This window comes from Aquarana catesbeiana, linkage group LG04, assembly GCF_042186555.1.
Source record: "Aquarana catesbeiana isolate 2022-GZ linkage group LG04, ASM4218655v1, whole genome shotgun sequence".
Lineage (NCBI taxonomy): Eukaryota > Metazoa > Chordata > Amphibia > Anura > Ranidae > Aquarana > Aquarana catesbeiana.
In genome coordinates, this window is record NC_133327.1 from 564,476,986 (window position 1) to 564,494,131 (window position 17,146).

Here is a 17,146-nt window from a genome sequence, read left to right on the forward strand (position 1 = left end):
AATATCTTTTATTGCTGATAAATTGACATATACAGCCAATGTAAAGAGCATTTAGGATGGGCATTGTATTCTAGCTCATACTCTTCTACAGTGAGATTGCTTTTCCTTCAGGACCAATAGGTAATAGGAAGGTACAGTAATCCACTGGCTAGAAAGAGGACTGAAGCATCCATTCAGCCAACCAGGGGCCTCAGCAACTTTACCAGCTTGCCAGCTGATCTGGGATATACTTAGCACTGAGATGGAAATCTATTTGGATTTGACTATTTAAATGTATAGTAATTTTTTAAATGACCTAATAATTCATTGGTCTCTGATTTCCCAGGTTTGCACACCCAATGTACGTTAATAGTTCGCAACCCTTTTTTCTATGTATAAACACTTGAAGGCAGCCATATTTGCTTATTACATACTTTTAAGTTCTGCTTCTCAATTTGCTGTGCTGCACAATAGTTCTGAAAATATGTACAGTACCTCCACACACTGCTTAAGATATGACGCAGTCTGTATCTCCCAGCAGAAGGCGAGAAGTATAAGACAAAACACATTGGTTCTTACACGGCTATGTTCAATCTCCCACGGTCTTGAATAAACAGCCTTTATGCTATAACATTATCAACCCTTAATGAACATCTCCCATGATGGCAGCGGCTACCAAGCCAGTGCTCAACCCTTCCAGCTGTGATTATGGATTAAACAAACTAACATTCCAGTCTTGTGACTTTTTTTCAAAATTCTTTCTGCCAGTTCATTATTATTATATAGGAGCCTCAGGCAAGTATTGAAGATTTTAAACTACTTGAGGAAAAAATGATAACTACTTAAAGTGTCAATAGCAAGTACATAAATGCTTGAAGCTACAATAGGTCAAACTGAAAAAAAGAAAATCAAACAAGGAGGTACGTATAATACATTATACAGTATAGCTGTTTCATACTGTACAGTATATTCTAAATTGTCCATATCTAATAATAGTTAACCACTTCAATACAGGGCACTTATACACCTTCCTGCCGAAACCAATTTTCAGCTTTCAGCGCTGTCGCACTTTGAATGACAATTTCGTGGTCATGCAACACTGTACCCAAAGGAAATTTTTATCATTTTGTTCCCACAAATAGAGCTTTCTTTTGGTGGTATTGGTCACCTCTGGGATTTTTATTTTCTGCTAAACAAATAAAAAAGAGACTGAAAATTAAAAAAAAAATGTTTTTTTTTGTTTCTGTTACAAAACTTTGTAAATAAGTAAGTTTTCTTCTGCACAGATGGGGCTGCACTGACGGGCACTGATAAGGCAGCACTGATGGACACCGATGAGGTGGCACTGATGAGGTGGCACTGATGATGGGCACTAATATGCGGCACTGGGCCACTGATAGGCAGCACTGATAGGTGGCACTGATATGCAGCACTGAAAGGTGGCACAGATGGGCACTGATAGGCGGCATGAATGGGCACTGATAGGCGGCACAGATGGGCACTGATAGGTGGCACGGATGGGCACTGATAGGCGGCACGGATGGGCACTGATAGGCGGCACAGATGGAAACTGATAGGTGTCACAGATGGGCACTGATAGGTGGCACGGATGGGCATGAATGGGCACTGATAGGTGGCACTGTACACTAATAAATAGTACTGATGCCAATCAGTGCCAAACAATAATGCCTGCCAATTAGTGATGTCCATTGTGGGTACTGATTGGCATCCATTGTGGGTACTGATTGGCATCCATTGTGGGCACTGATTGGCATCCCTGGTGGTCTAGGGTGGCATATCTGGTGGTGACTAGTGGTGGCATCCCTGGTGGTCCTAGTGGCGTCCGCAGTGATCCAGTGTGGGCATCCATCGGGGGGGCTGCACTGATAATTGATCAGCACAGACCCCCCTGTCAGAGGAGCAGCCGATCGGCTCTCCTCTACTCACGTCTGACAGACGCGAGTGAGGAAAAGCCGATCACCGTCTCTTCCTGTTTACACTGTGATCAGCCGTGATTGGACATGGCTGATTACGTGGTAAAGAGTCTCCTCAGAGACTCTTTACCTAGATTGGTGTTGCGGGGTGTCAAACTGACACCCCGCAACAACAAACGCCACGATGCGGGCCCCAGGGGGGCGCAACGGCTTGATATTCTGCTGGACGTCATATGACGTCCGGTCAGGATATTGAAACCACTTTGCCGTCGTCATTTTGCTATATGGTGGGCGGCAAGTGGTTACGCTGATGAAAACAATTTTATCTGTCTTATCTTATAAGGAATATGGCAGGTATAACTTTAGCAGTCAGTCAAGAAACAATTTTCACTATTATATGTAGCACACTCTACATAGGTAGGTGCTAGATTAGTTTTTTTTATGAGTATAGGCAGATTTAAGCAGGCTTAGCTGGAAGTTAGGCTTGTTTGTTTTGGTTGTGTGGGCTGGGAGTGGCTCAGAGTTAGCAGCTGGTGACTTACAGGCAGCCTCACTGAGACCTCCCTCTTTCTTCTAGAGGATTCTAGAAAGAGAGGAGGAGAGGAGAGGTGGAGCTACCTGGGGTGTGTTAAGGGGCCTTGACCATTTCCCAACTTGGATTGGCAGGGTACAGGCCTCCTTAAATACCCAGTCAGCCCAGCTGGGGAGGAGTTGTCGGGTGGAAGAACTGAGGATGTAATACTAGGCTGTCGGGGCATTTAAGGAAGCTGCCCAGTCCCAGACCTTGAGCCTGGGGCTCAGGTGCAGGACGGAGCCCTCCAGGAAATCGTGGAGGCTCTGAACAGGAGGCACAGGAGGAGCAAGAGAGGACAGAAGGAGCCAGTACTGCTGGGCTTCAGGAGGGAACCACCGGTTGCAGCCAGGAGGGCTGGTGAGTGACATGTGCAGTCAGGACTGGGGAGGCACGCCTGAGAGGACTGGGAGCATGCAGTCAGAGATGGGTGCAGAGCCAGTAGTGTGGACTGCAATGTCATGGGCAGTGAAGTCAGGCAGCTGCAGCCAGGAGGGCTGGCAGGCCCTGAAGAGGTTCACTGGGAGCAGTAGTCCACCTATAGGACAGCTAGCACAAAAGGCTTTCTATTTTCCGCTACACCATAGGGGCTCGCGGTCTCTGCCTGCAAAGAGCAAGTTACTCAGGCCTGGCTGAGTCAGTGTCGGGCCTAACCACGTACTAGCTGTTCCTGCAAGCAAGAGTTGTTCAGGAGGAGATTAGAAAAGTGTTGTGTACATAGTTGTCCCAATAGATTGATATACAATCCTCTAATTGATTGATATACAATCGGTCAAATTGATTGAAATACAATCCACCTAATTGATTGATATACAATCTGCTGGGCATCTCATAATCGCCTACCCCATCTAAGTTAAATTCCCTAATAAAAATAACAAAAAACAAGCACATGGACTTTTTTCTGCCTGAGAGTGACTGAGGAGTGAACGCCAGGCTGGGCAGGGTGACAGGTGGGCCACATCACTTTGCAGCCCCTAGGGGGGTACCGATACAGTTATATTTAACAGTTCTAAAACAAAAAAGCTAAAATTTAATAGGCTGCATACTTTGCTGATATTCAATGTCTTTGCTGTCTTATTATAGTAAACCTATCACAATGACTATTGGGGGAAAATATAATAAAAGATGGATCATTCATTGAAAATCAATAATGTTATTTTTCTTCAATGTATTATGTTAAAATTAGATCCACGACATACACTTTGACTTTGTGAAAAGAAGAACTGAGGGCCTGAGCCATTTATTTATTTTTTTAACACAGTCCCTTTATTTACATTCAGCTGTCAGGTGGAAACCCTGGCCGATAGCTGAATGTGCCTGACTGGGATGAGTCATTGGTTGTTAGGATGCTGGCGGGTGCTGACTCCCTAACAACCTGGAGCCCTGAGCAGGAAGCTGTTACATTTAGTAGTGGTAGTAATACAGCTGCTAAATGTTTCACTTAACACTTCTCTGCAAGTTTGCTCAGCCAAACATTCATTTGTTCGGCCATTCGCACAGGCATCTCCATAGACTGTACACAATGGTGAAAAGACCCTCATATTAGTTCCCTTTGTGGTAGAATGTTCCTAGCCTATAGTGTTATAAGGTTATTTTGCTCTATTGGTGAATGATCTTTAACTCTTATGATCATATGTTCTTATGGATATTTTTCTCTTGGGATAAAAAGTTAGGGCATGTTACATTCAACTGTCAAAAGGTAATAAAATAGAAATTGACATTACACACTTATTACAAACATTACGGGTATTATTTGTTTTGTTTGTGCGAATAATGAGATGTTTCAGGGCATGTAGCCAACACTAGGGCCCTAATTTAAAAGTGACTGAGCACCAGCAACTTAGACAGAGATAACCAGTGAAGCAGATACACTATATGGCCAAAAAATATAGGGTACCTGACCATTACACCTACTATATGGCAAAAGGTATGGTAAATGTATGAAAACCTTGTAGCAACAGTTCACAAAAGACCCATTTCTGCTCCAGCATGAGTGAGCCCCTGTGCAGAAAGATAGGTAAATACCTAGGCTGCTGAGTTGGGTGTGTAGGGAGCCAAGTGATCTGCACACAGGTCCCTCAAATTCCCACAAACACACTCCGAAATCTTGTTTACAGCCTTTGTACAATAGTGTAGGTCGTTACAGCTGCAAAGGATGTGTGCTTGTGTGTGAGATAAACTCCATATTAGCGTAGCTATATTTAAATATAAATTACACAAGCACACAAAAGTGTGAATATATTTCTAAAACCACATTTTCAGTATTCCAAAGATAAATGGTGGTGGATGAAAATTTAAAGCTGTATAGCTATCTTATCTCCTTTAGGTTACAATCACACAAGGTATGGATAGCATAAAACTACAGAAGATGATGTCTTATCATAATTTTACTTGAGCAAACTGCATGGCCAGGCATTCCAGTAGACAACTATACTGGCTTCCAGGCCTGAATACTGCTGCTGAGTGGGCTTTGTAGATTATACAAGTGCTGACTAGCAAGTCCAGAGGCGTACAAGAGATAATAATTTTCTCCCTGTGATGATATATTATTGGAAGCAGCTAAATGAATTTATCATAGAGTAATCATTCAAAGCAAGCATGATGAAAACAAATAAATTGGATTGCAGAGACTAAGTCATTATCAGGAAGCAGTGGATGGAAACAAACAGGTTTGTAGAATGTAGAAAGTGAAGAGCATTCACTGAAAACCATAAGATATAATCTCTTGTTTGTATTAGGAATTGCATAGATGGCAACACTCAAAATCCCAGACTTATATGTGCAGAGATCTGGACATCTGCCATGGTTCAGTGCTTGCAATAAATCAGCATTTTAGGTAAACCTCAAGCTGTCTAAATAAAAAAGATGGTAGAAAGATTGTAGAACTACATACTTAAATATGTGCCCTTGAACCTTATATTATTCTGACTAAATCTCTCTTTTTTTTTTTTAGTTTTAGTTTATGTCAGTGGTCTCCAAACTGTTGCCCAGGGGCCAGATGCAGCCCTTTGCTTGCCACTGATACAAGGCACTATTCCTCCCACTGGCACCAACAATAGGGCACCATTCTTCTCACTGACACCAGCAATGGGGCACTATTGTTCTCACTGATGCCAATGATGGGGCATTATTCCTTAACCTGATACCAACAACGGGTCGCTATTTCTCCCACTGATTCCAAATGTGGGGCATTGTTTACTCCCAGGGCATTTTCTGCTCACACTGGTTACCACAAAGTCTGAAGGACAGTAAACTGGCCCTTTGGAAAGTTTGGAGACCCCTGGTCTATGTGAATATAAAAATATTAATATAGAAATGCTCTTTACATGTTTCATGGTGATAAAGCTTCAGTGGGGACACTTTTTTCCCATGATAACTCTTACAGGAGTAAATTTCTCTTCCTAAGGGTAGATTTCTTCTCACTTCCTGTTGTCTCCCTCCAATGGTAAGTAGGAGTCATTTGTAAGTCGGATGTTTGTAACCCGAGGACCGCCTTTATATAGGAGGGAGTGGATGGAGACACTCATTTGTCAGGCCTCATTCACATCTCCACGTAGCGAAAACTCATATTCCCGCATGCGTTTGTTTTGGAGCATTTTCACTCGTCATGCATAGGCCAGCTCATTCACTTGACGGGTTGCCCTACATGCAATAATCTCCCTAGGGAAGCTCCAGAACTTTTTTTAGGAGGAAGCATTATGTGTTACTGCAGTTTTTGGTGCGTTTGCCGCACTTGGCCTTTAACATATAATGACAACACAAGCACAATCCACATTTGAAGTGTTTCTGAAATTAGTTTGAAAACACACAGATGAGAATGGAGCCTCATTGTTCTTTCAGGCCCCACTCACACCTAGAGAAGTGTTTTTTGGCTTGTTTTTCCAGTAACACACATAGGGCAGGTCATTGACTTCACGTGGCAAAGTAGCTCATGGGACATTTTGGCGTGGAGTGAGTTGCATGTTTTTTTACTGCATTTTTCACCAGTTTTTTCTTGTGACAAAATGTGTTTACTTCTGTGTTTGGTGTGCCGTTAATGAATGACACTGAAAGAGGAACTAGATAATTTTAGGTGTATAAATGTGGCCATACACTATACAATCTGATTGTACAATCTCTGTACAATCTCCTTTCAATTTATCAAAACTATATAATAGGAGGACACACCATCTATCCAATCACTCTGTATCCAATCAGGCAGGCCCTTGCACTACATCAGGGGTGTCCTGTAAGCTGCATGCGGCCCCAGGGAGTTTAGCATGCAGCCTAAGCCCGTCTGAAGGGACCCAGGGGGAAGCCAGGCAAATGCATGCGTGGAAAAATGCTGGGGGTGCTGTGAAAACTTAATTGATGGGTGAAGGGCTTGTGCTAATGAGGTCAGCTGTTAAACTCCTTCCTGTGTCTTACTGGTTTGTATGTCTCTGTCTGTATACCAGGGAGTCTCTGAAGTTCTAAGAAATATAGCAAGGGCTAAGGTAAGGCCTTGTTCTCAAAATCAAAGAAAGCTTTTATTTTTCTGCAAACGAGGTACATTAATGGTATATTGGAAAATAGGGGAGCTGGATTTTAGAAAAAAAAAGGTGAACTTAGCCTTTATTCAAGTGACCCCAGGCAGGAAGTGTGCTGATAACAAATCTGAGTTTCTTAGTAATCTAAAAGTACATAAACAGTATAGCTTCTCCATTTTCTTGCAGTATATTAGAGTCTGCCATATCTAAATTTGTCAGGTTGATTGCACATTAACAAGTTCATTGACCAAAAAAAAAATATATAGCATAGACACTGTGAACTGTATCACTTGCAGATTTTTCATATCTTTACCTTTATTAATGTTTTTACTCACTCCTCCTGTTGCATGTCACACTTCTTTTTGTCTGGATGTTTAAGTTGAAGCCTTTTATTGTTTAATGAACAATGTTATAGTAAGCGCTTTACCAAGAAAACTGAGCCATTCAAATTATCTCACATCCCCCTAAAGCTGAACCTTAGGCATATACAGTATAATAGACACAAAAAGTCAGGTAGATGTTTAGTAAGACATGTCGTATTTGAATACATTTAGTGTAAATACCAGACTATGTCTTGGTATCTGGCTTTTGCCAACGTCACTAGCTTTCAGTAACCATACCCACTGGCTGATTTTTGTCTCAGAACAAAGTAGAATTGAAGTCATTTGATGGCACTGGATTCTGCAAAATAAAGCTCAGTAAGCACAATCCGAAATCAGTGGTATCATATTAATGCCAACCTCTACTTTGCCATTCTGGTTGCCCAGATCCTTCTGCTGATCAGCTTTTGGTTTGTTCCTGGAACGACTGCGGAGGGTCACACTGAGGAGTCCAGGATTCCGGCGCCATTAAAGAGCCCAGAGGGTATTCACATGCGTGCACTGACTGAGCTTAACTGCTAAGTCGCTCTAAAGTGAGCGTTCACTACCTAAGGGAAGCACCTGAGTGATGATACCATCGCATGTTTTGAATAACCTTTTAAATTGCTAGAGATATATGGACTTTTCACACCACGGTCATCAGTGACACATTTGGATACCATATATTTACACATGAGCACTGCGATATATGAAAAAAAAAAACGTCCATCAAGTCCAACCTATGTGTGTGATTATATGTCAGTATTACATTGTATATCCCTGTATGTTGCAGTCATTCAGGTGCTTATCTAATAGTTTCTTGAATCAATGCCCCCCGCTGAGACCACCGCCTGTGGAAGGGAATTCCACATCCTTGCCGCTCTTACAGTAAAGAACCCTCTACGTAGTTTAAAGTTAAACCTCTTTCCTTTTAATTTTAATGAGTGGCCACAAGTCTTGTTAAACTCTCTTCTGCAAAAAAGTTTTATTCCTATTGTGGGGTCACCAGTATGGTATTTGTATATTGAAATCATATCCCCTCTCAAGCGTCTCTTCTCCAGAGAGAATAAGTTCAGTGCTCGCAACCTTTCTTCATAACTAATATTCTCCAGACCCTTTATTAGCTTTGTTGCCCTTCTTTGTACTTGCTTCATTTCCAGTACATCCTTCCTGAGGACTGGTGCCCAGAACTGGACAGCATACTCCAGGTGCGGCCGGACCAGAGTCTTGTAGAGCGGGAGAATTATCATTTTATCTCTGGAGTTGATCCCCTTTTTAATGCATGCCAATATTCTGTTTGCTTTGTTAGCAGCAGCTTGGCATTGCATGCCATTGTTGAGCCTATCATCTACTAGGACCCCCAGGTCCTCTTCCATCCTAGATTCCCATTCACATATTATAAACATATGTATTTTAAACACTACCTCGCATAGGAGCACTTTGGATTAAGTTGTGCAATTTACATATATTTTATTTATATTTTTTATCTTTTTAAATAGTTTCACATATTCACTGGTCATTTCAGACATAGTTATTTATTATAGTTATCTATTATCTATTTAAATTATTTCATTATTGATTATTTAATAGTAATGTATGCATTTTGCTATCTACACTGACAGAGTGTTCATTACACTATTACTGGCAGCGCAGCGTATATAATTTATTTAATTATGTTTGCACGATTTATGTGACGTGTTTAACGCTAGCAGCTTCTCTGTCATTTATTTAATTATATTAGCATCTGGTTAGTGGTGGCTCGCAGGATCCTGTTTTATTTATTTATCTGGCTTTTGCAGTTTTTGTACAGCAAAGCTCACACTGGGCGTGGGAGAAAAAACACAGTGAAGGCATGCTGACAGGAGAACAGTGAAGAGTGACAGAGACATGAGTTCATCAGTCTGCTGCTTCTCCTTTCATTGTCCATTTACAGGCTGGGGGAGAGACAAGACCTGTGGGTCACTTAACTGCAGCACAGAAAAAGCAGTTATCCTCCCCTGCAAGGCCGGGCAGACAGAAATACAAAGCATTTTGCAGGACAACAGCTCCCATATATGTATTTCAGCTGTATATTTAGTTATGTGCCTGGGGTTTAACCACTTGCTGCCCACCATATAGCAAAATGACGGTGGCAATGACGGCACTCCAATGCCTACCACTGCCAGTGCCACCAGGGATGCCTATTAGTGCCTTATATCAGTGCTGCGTATCAGTGCCTATCAGTGCCACGTATCAGTGTCCATCAGTGCCACCTATCAGTGCCACCCTATCAGTGCCCATCAGTGCCGCCTTTCAGTGCCCATCAGTGACGCCAACCAGTGCCCATCAGTGCCAACCAGTGCCACCCAGTGCCACCCATGAGTGCCCATCAGTGCCGCCTATCAATGCCCATCAGTGCTGCATATCAGTGCCACCCATCAGTGCCGCCTACCAGTGCCCATCAGTGAAAGAGAAAACTTACTTATTTACAAATTTTTTAACAGAAACAAAAGCAAAACTTTTATTTTTTTCAAAATTTTCGGTCTTTTTTTATTTGTTTAGCAAAAAATAAATCAGTGCCCATCTGTGCCGCCTATCAGTGCCCATCTGTGCCGCCTATCAGTGCCCATCTGTGCTGCCTTTCAGTGCCCATCAATGCTGCATATCAGTGCCACCTATCAGTGCCGCCTATCAGTGCCACCTTTTTTATTTGTTTAGCAGAAAATAAAAATCCCAGAGGTGATCAAATACCACCAAAAGAAAGCTCTATTTGTGGGAACAAAATGATAAAAATTTTGTTTGGTTACAGTGTTGCATGACCGCGCAATTGTCATTCAAAGTGCGACAGCGCTGAAAGCTGAAAATTGGTTTGGGCAGGAAGGTGTATAAGTGCCCTGTATGGAAGTGGTTAACTATTATTAGATATGGACAATTTAGAATATACTGTACAGTATGAAACAGCTATACTGTATAATGTATTATATGTACCTCCTTGCTTGATTTTCTTTTTTTCAGTTTGACTTATTGTAGCTTCAAGCATTTATGTACTTTTATGTACATTTATAACCGCGCAAATTGTCATTCAAACTGCAACAGCGCTGAAAGCTGAAAATTGGTCTGGGCAGGAAGGTGTATAAGTGCCCTGTATTGAAGTGGTTAAATTTAGGGACCTCACTATCTGATGCCTTTGGGTCAATAACATTTGGAATTAAACTAATAGTGGACTGTGAACCCCCTGACCACCTTCTCTTCCTTTCTCTCTCCACTCCCCTTCTTTATTCTCTACTACTTACCATATTCTGGCTATCTCAAAATCTATTTTCCTCCTCTGCTTTTCAGCTTATGGCTCATTAAATTTTTTCATTTTATTTTCCTTTGAAACAAGGAACACATCCAATAACAATCTTATGTTATTTTGAAATGTTTCTGTTATAAGGCCCGATGAGCCTCCCCTGCATTTATATATTTGAACGATGTGCACTCCAATAACTGCTGTAACACATCAAGGTATTTTTTTTCTGGATACCTATTGAAGTGCGTTACTCAATGTTTCATTTTGCACTTGAAGTAAACAAACAGATTGAACACAAAAAAATGGCAAGCAGCTTATTGATTTATACCTATCAAAAACATGCACATGCCAAATGTAATTCACTACGAGCATGTAAAACAAATTTGTCCTGCAGTCCCTTGGAGTGAAAGAATGTTCATAATCATCTGAAGCATCTTAATGTAATTTTTATAAAAGTCAGGCTTATGAGATGTGTATAATATGGCAGAGTTTAAGACAGAAAAACAATGAACATTTGTGGAAAGGCTGCGCTTGGCAAAATCAAAATTAATTGTGTGCAAGGGGTGCTAGCCTGATTGTGAGGTGTTGATTGGTGGTTTTAGCAGTTTCTCCACCCAACCTTCTATCTATATATACACATTTTATTATTGTCTACTTTAGCTATGAGTAAGCATCTAATGATGTGAAACGCGTTAGAGATTGTTCCCTGTTTTGTCTGCATCTATGTGACTGTACATTGGATTTTTTATACTTTACAATAAAGATGCCTTTTTTTCGAAGTGCAGCATTCCAGGACCTTTTCGTTTCCAAAATCAAAATTAGGTAAGAGCCCCATGTGATTTCCAAGCCACTGTTTGCAGACCACTGCAAATATACTTAAATATTTTGGGGGAGATTTACTAAATCTGGAGCACTCAGAATCTGGTACAGCTGTGCATGGTAGCCAATCAGCTTCTCACTTCAGCTTGCTTCATTAAGCTTTGACAATAAAACCTGGAAGTTGATTGGTTTCTGTGCAGAGCTGCACCAGATTTTGCACTCTCCAATTTTAGTAAATCCCCCTCTTTATGTCCATCGGCTGTAAGGAAGACAACAAGAAACAGTTAAAGCAGAGCTCCACCCAAAAGGGGAAACTCCACTTGTTTGCCTCCTCCACCACCTCCGCTGACATATTTGGCACCTTTCAGAGGGGAGGGTGGTACCCACTTCAGGCTGATCTGGCTCCCGTGAACTTGGCCGGAAGTTGCCCCCCCCCTCCCCTGCCGCCGGGCCATTCACAAAGCGCAGCGCGGTTTGCACATGCGCAGTAGGGAATTGGCTGTGAAGCTGCAAGGCTTCACTGACGGTTTCCGTTAGCTGAGATGGTGGCGGCAGCACCCGAGAGCCGATTGAAAAATTGTCTGGGGTTAAGACACCTCTGGATTCGTGGACAGGTAAGCGTCCTAGTATTAAAAGTCAGCAGCTACAGTATTTGTAGCAACTGACTTTTAATTTTTTCTGAAGGAGCCTGGAGCTCCGCTTTAATAAGAAAAGTGTTATTGACGTTTATTAACGCAATGGTACTGACAGATTCTGGATGCACTATATAAACTATTATTATGTGAAAATCCCTATTATTATGTGAATAAATCTTTTACAGATTAAATCCATGAAAGACTGCTGCCAGAAACATTGCATATACATAAGCTCCGTGTATCAATGTATCACTCAATGTATGATTCATATTGGCCTTGTAAAAACGCATTAACTGGTCACTTCCAAGTATTTTTCACTCCTTTTTTTACTGTCACAAACATTTAGATGGCACATATTAAACCAGCTGTTTGCTGCTTGGAAATAACTGTATAGCTGCACATTTTAATATCTGGTTTTGCAGCATATATTCATTCATGCGTGACTTAACCAATGCCAGGAATTTACAGCCTCAGAGCATCCGCTTCAAATGGTTTTTAAAGAGAACATTATAAAGATCAAACACAATTTACGGGTTTAACATAGTTACATCGCTTTATGAAACATGACAGCAGCAACTCAACAATGTTCTAATTAGTCATGTCAAGAATATTTCATTCTACCTTAAAGGCATAGGTTCATTCACAAATCTCACTTAAACCCTTGACATAAACATTGTGCATATGAATAATCACTCTCCACGAGCATCCTGCAGGATGAACAGAAGCTGTATGGTACTGGCAAAAATGACATCTAGATCACTACAGTCATTTCCCTCTGTCTTGATGGTCAGAGGGTTTGATTTACTAAGGCAAATTCTCTTTACTACTACTGTTTACTTTGCAAGGATAGTTGGAATTCTTCCCAGGGCTTAGTGGTGACATTTAACTTTGCAAAGAATATCCAATCATGTGCAAGGAAAAAAAAAAAAAGATATTTGATTGAATGATGGTCTGCCGTGCTTTACTTCATTTACTAAGTGCTAGGGAAAATTCCCTTGCAAAGTGCAACTGCACTTGCAAAGTGATCAGTCTATTTGCTTTTATTAAATCAACTGCAGTAAGGCAGGGCATAGACAGGTAATTTTTTCAGGCAGTGGGCTGTTTGAACTAAAATTAACAGATTCCCCTATCCACACAAGTGAGGTGCGGTGGATGGAAGAATCCTCCTCTCTGGGCTATTGTATTTTGATATTAGGAAGTCCACTGCTGTCAAAATACACTGATCAGCTCAGCAGTCAACTGGCTGCACTTGCTGATCAAATAGAACAATTTCCAACACCCTTGTTCGACAGAAGTCAATCGTTAGAGTGACTTCTGTTCAGCGGGAACAGCCATAGATGGACCGAAATGTAGCTAGTCCCTGATGAACCGGCTAAATTTCAATCCATCTATGGCCAGCTTAAATAATATAGAATAGCAAATACATATTTCAGGATTATAAACGTTAGAATAACTATAATTCATTGTGTATATGAAAGTCCGTTTAGATATCTCATTTAAAAAATGTTACAAATAGCTATGATGTGGCTTGTGGTAATTATTTTGATGTGGGACCAGGGCACAATTTACCTGACACAGACCCTTTGCCGGTAACTCCAGGGAGTGTGTCCCTTGCTCAGCCTTCAATGGGACAGCTAAGCTCACTTGTCCATTGCCAAGACCTGTCCATTCTTCCAAGAAATATTTGCCCCTCTTGTCTCAGAATGTCCTAACTCCACTCAAAGGTGAATGCTTTTTATATACACAGCCATTCTCTTTGGGGTACCCAAACACAACCTGCCTATTTCACTTCTAGGTACTACTGTCTTCCCACACATAGAGCCAACAAGCCAGCTAAATACTACAAATACCCTGTGTCACTCACTGTGGACTTTTCATTCCTTTACATACTCTAACAAAGGAATCTAACTTTCTCCTGAAGACCATAATTAAACTGAACTTGGCATAAATGTAAAGCACCAACTAACCTCAGCTTGCGATGCACCACCTAATCTCAGCTTGGGATGCATTTCTAAAGCCTGGGTATCCCCCACCATTCCACTTTCCAATAGGGTGTCTCAACAGCAGAGTGTGCCAAGCTCTGAGATCAGAATCTGTTGAATAAGGTCTTTACAGGGGCTTCTAGGCTGCGCAAACGTTTTTTTTTTAATTCAATAGAGGCTACCCAATGCATAATTCCTACTATTAGGTGCTACTGTCCATTAGGGAATAGCATTTTTTGACAGATGTGCTTCAAGATACCACTATTTCTTTACAGGCTTAGCTTTCAAAAACGTATTTCTCCTGCCAATGAATAGCGGGCCCATTGGATGGGCCTATATCAATTGTGGGATACCTTACAATTGCTAGAACCCATCTATTTACTTTCACCATATAATATTGCACTTACGGGTCCCATATATTTGTTAAATAAGACACAGCCTGTCTAAGGTTACTGCATTTTAAAGTGGAACTTTACCCTTAACAACTTGATAAAAAAATAATGTTCTTTAGCAAGGAACATACATTCCACATTAATAGTTATGCTACCAAAATTAGTGTGTGCTGTAAATTGCCTCCAGCATTGTTTCTGTTTCTTTTTGCTGGAGGCCGCCATTTTACTGAAGCCCAGGCCAAAGAATAGAAAGCAACTGAGCATGTGCAGAGCAGGATGAGACAGTGCACTACTGGATTTTAAACAGTATAGACACTTATTTTTAATGTTTTTACATTAAAGCTATAAGCTGTTAAGCTATACCTGCAAAAGGGGCCAGCATGAAGTGTTCTAGCAGGACTTATTTTTCTAAAAAGTGTTCCACTTTAAGGTATAATGAAAGAAAAAGCTAAAAAAAACAACAACACAATATTGTCCTGTTGAGAATTGTGGTATTTTAAAGAGCTGCAACACATACAAACAAGCCTCAATGCATCATCTGTTTGGAAGAGGCCAGAGAGACTCTACTACATGAAACTCTATCATTTTATTTTCACTGTAATTAAACCATACACACAGATTTATGTATCAATTGTCTGCCTAGCCACATAAAATTAGCCCTTTATGCCTCCTGTGTATCATTATTCTTTGACTCCAAGGCTACATATTTGTCTAATCCTGCGTAATTAATGGGCTTTAGGTTGATACCACTCACAGATTTGAAAGACCACTCCAGCCTCAGTTAAAGCTTCAGCAGTAATCAGTCTAAGAAAAGAAAAGAAATCATGTTTCTGGGTCCAGTCTCCATAATCCCAAAAACTAACAGACAGGAAAAAAACAAGAAATCCAGACATTTTACTCTGTATTGGGTATGTCAAATTGCCTCAAACACCCTAAGGCCTCTTTCACACGGGGCAGATCAGTCATGATCCGCCCCGTGAACATCCGCTTGCTCAGCGGGGATAGCTCCGCCGATCCCCGCTGAGCAGGAAGATGACAGGTGCATCGCTGCACACTGTGCAGCGACGGACCTGTCAGAGCGCCGCTCTCCCCTATGGGGGGATCGGATGATGACGGTCCGTAGTGTCCGTCGTCATCCGATCCGATCCGAAAACGGAGGAAAAAGTAGGTTTTTCCTCCGTTACACTTTTCGGATCGGAGCGGGTCGGATGTCAGCGGACATGTCACCGCTGACATCCGACGCTCCATAGGGATGACTGTATGTCCGTTTTTCATCCGAAAACGGATGGATGAAAAACGGACATACGGATCATCCGTGTGAAAGAGGTAAGAATTTTTGCCAATAGTGCATATCTACGTGCATATCTTTCCTGCATGTTGTTGATGTTGATGCCTCTCTCCACAAACATGGACAGGCCTCTACTCGCTAGTGATATGGGGGTTACATTTTTTGTTCACCTTACAATTCCAAAAAGCTACTTATATCTTGGCCAGTAACACAGGCTGCTTCATGTTGTTTCTGAAATAGCCAGGACTACCATTAAAAGCAGTTGGTCAAAAGGAGACTTTTCAACCAAAAAAACTTGAGATACATCTTTGCAGATATAAGGTCACTCCCTGGGAGTGCAGCCTCTCCCCCTGAATTTTACTTCTTGCATGTGCAGGACATCAGTGACTACTGGAAATGTGAGTACTGTGGATATAAACAGTATTAGTTATTAAAAGGCTAACTCCAGGCATGAATGCCTTACCAGGTTTAGAGCACTAAACATGCCTTAGCCTGATCTATAAACCCCCATTAATTAGGCTCTCTTTATGGTGTTAAAACTGGTCTGCTTAGATGTCAGGGTTAGTACAGCTACTGCTGTATTTCTCGGATGTAAGTATATACTCGGATGTAAGTACTGCAGATTTTGTCTCTGCCGCCTTCTTCTCCTGGCCAATCACAAAATGAAAACTGAGGCTGTTTATTTTGTGAATAGAAAGTAGTATGTACTAACGAGGTCCCTATAACCCTCAGTGTTGCTAAATGGACTCTGCTTGTTTGTATATGTCGTAATGTCTACAACAGCCTCTTTCAACCAAGGTGCCTTTGGGTTTTTTCGGGGATGCCTTGATAAAAATGCCTTAAAAAAATGCCCAAAAATTGTATTCAAGCCAGCGGGTGGATCAAGCCTGCCTTTTAGTTACACAAAGCCACAGGTTTTCATTGTGCACCATTACAACCTTCTAGCTGCTGGCATCCTAAAAACCAATGACGTTATCGGTTGATAAGGAGGACGTTGGGCACCTGCACATCATCCTTGTTTGGCTTTCCCCCGTCCCTCTTCGTCAGCACAGGGGTTACATTAGCAGAGTGAGGGAGAGAAACTTAAGGAGAAGAGATGCGCTGGAGTACTAGTCAGTACCAGTGTGCAAAGTTAGGTTTGCTTTAGAAGAATACATCGGCTCTAATTTTGGATGTCCTACATGTGTGGATGTTGCTGTTTTATGTAAAACTATTAGTTTTGTTTTTTTACATATTAGAATAAGGTGCCTCGAGATTGTGCATAATTTTAAAGGGTGCATTGACTACAAACAGTTTCAGAACAACAACCCAATACAGTATTTTATTATTTTTATTTATTACTGGTATTTATATAATGTCAACAATTTTCACAGCACTTTACAAATATATATTTACATTGGTCCCTCCC

General features: G+C 41.3%; 1 protein-coding gene across 1 annotated transcript in view; it reads right to left on the minus strand.

The window, feature by feature from the left end:
• Positions 1–17,146, minus strand: part of KIF26B (kinesin family member 26B) — a 570,886-nt gene that overhangs the window by 118,478 nt on the left and 435,262 nt on the right. The window lies entirely within an intron of this gene.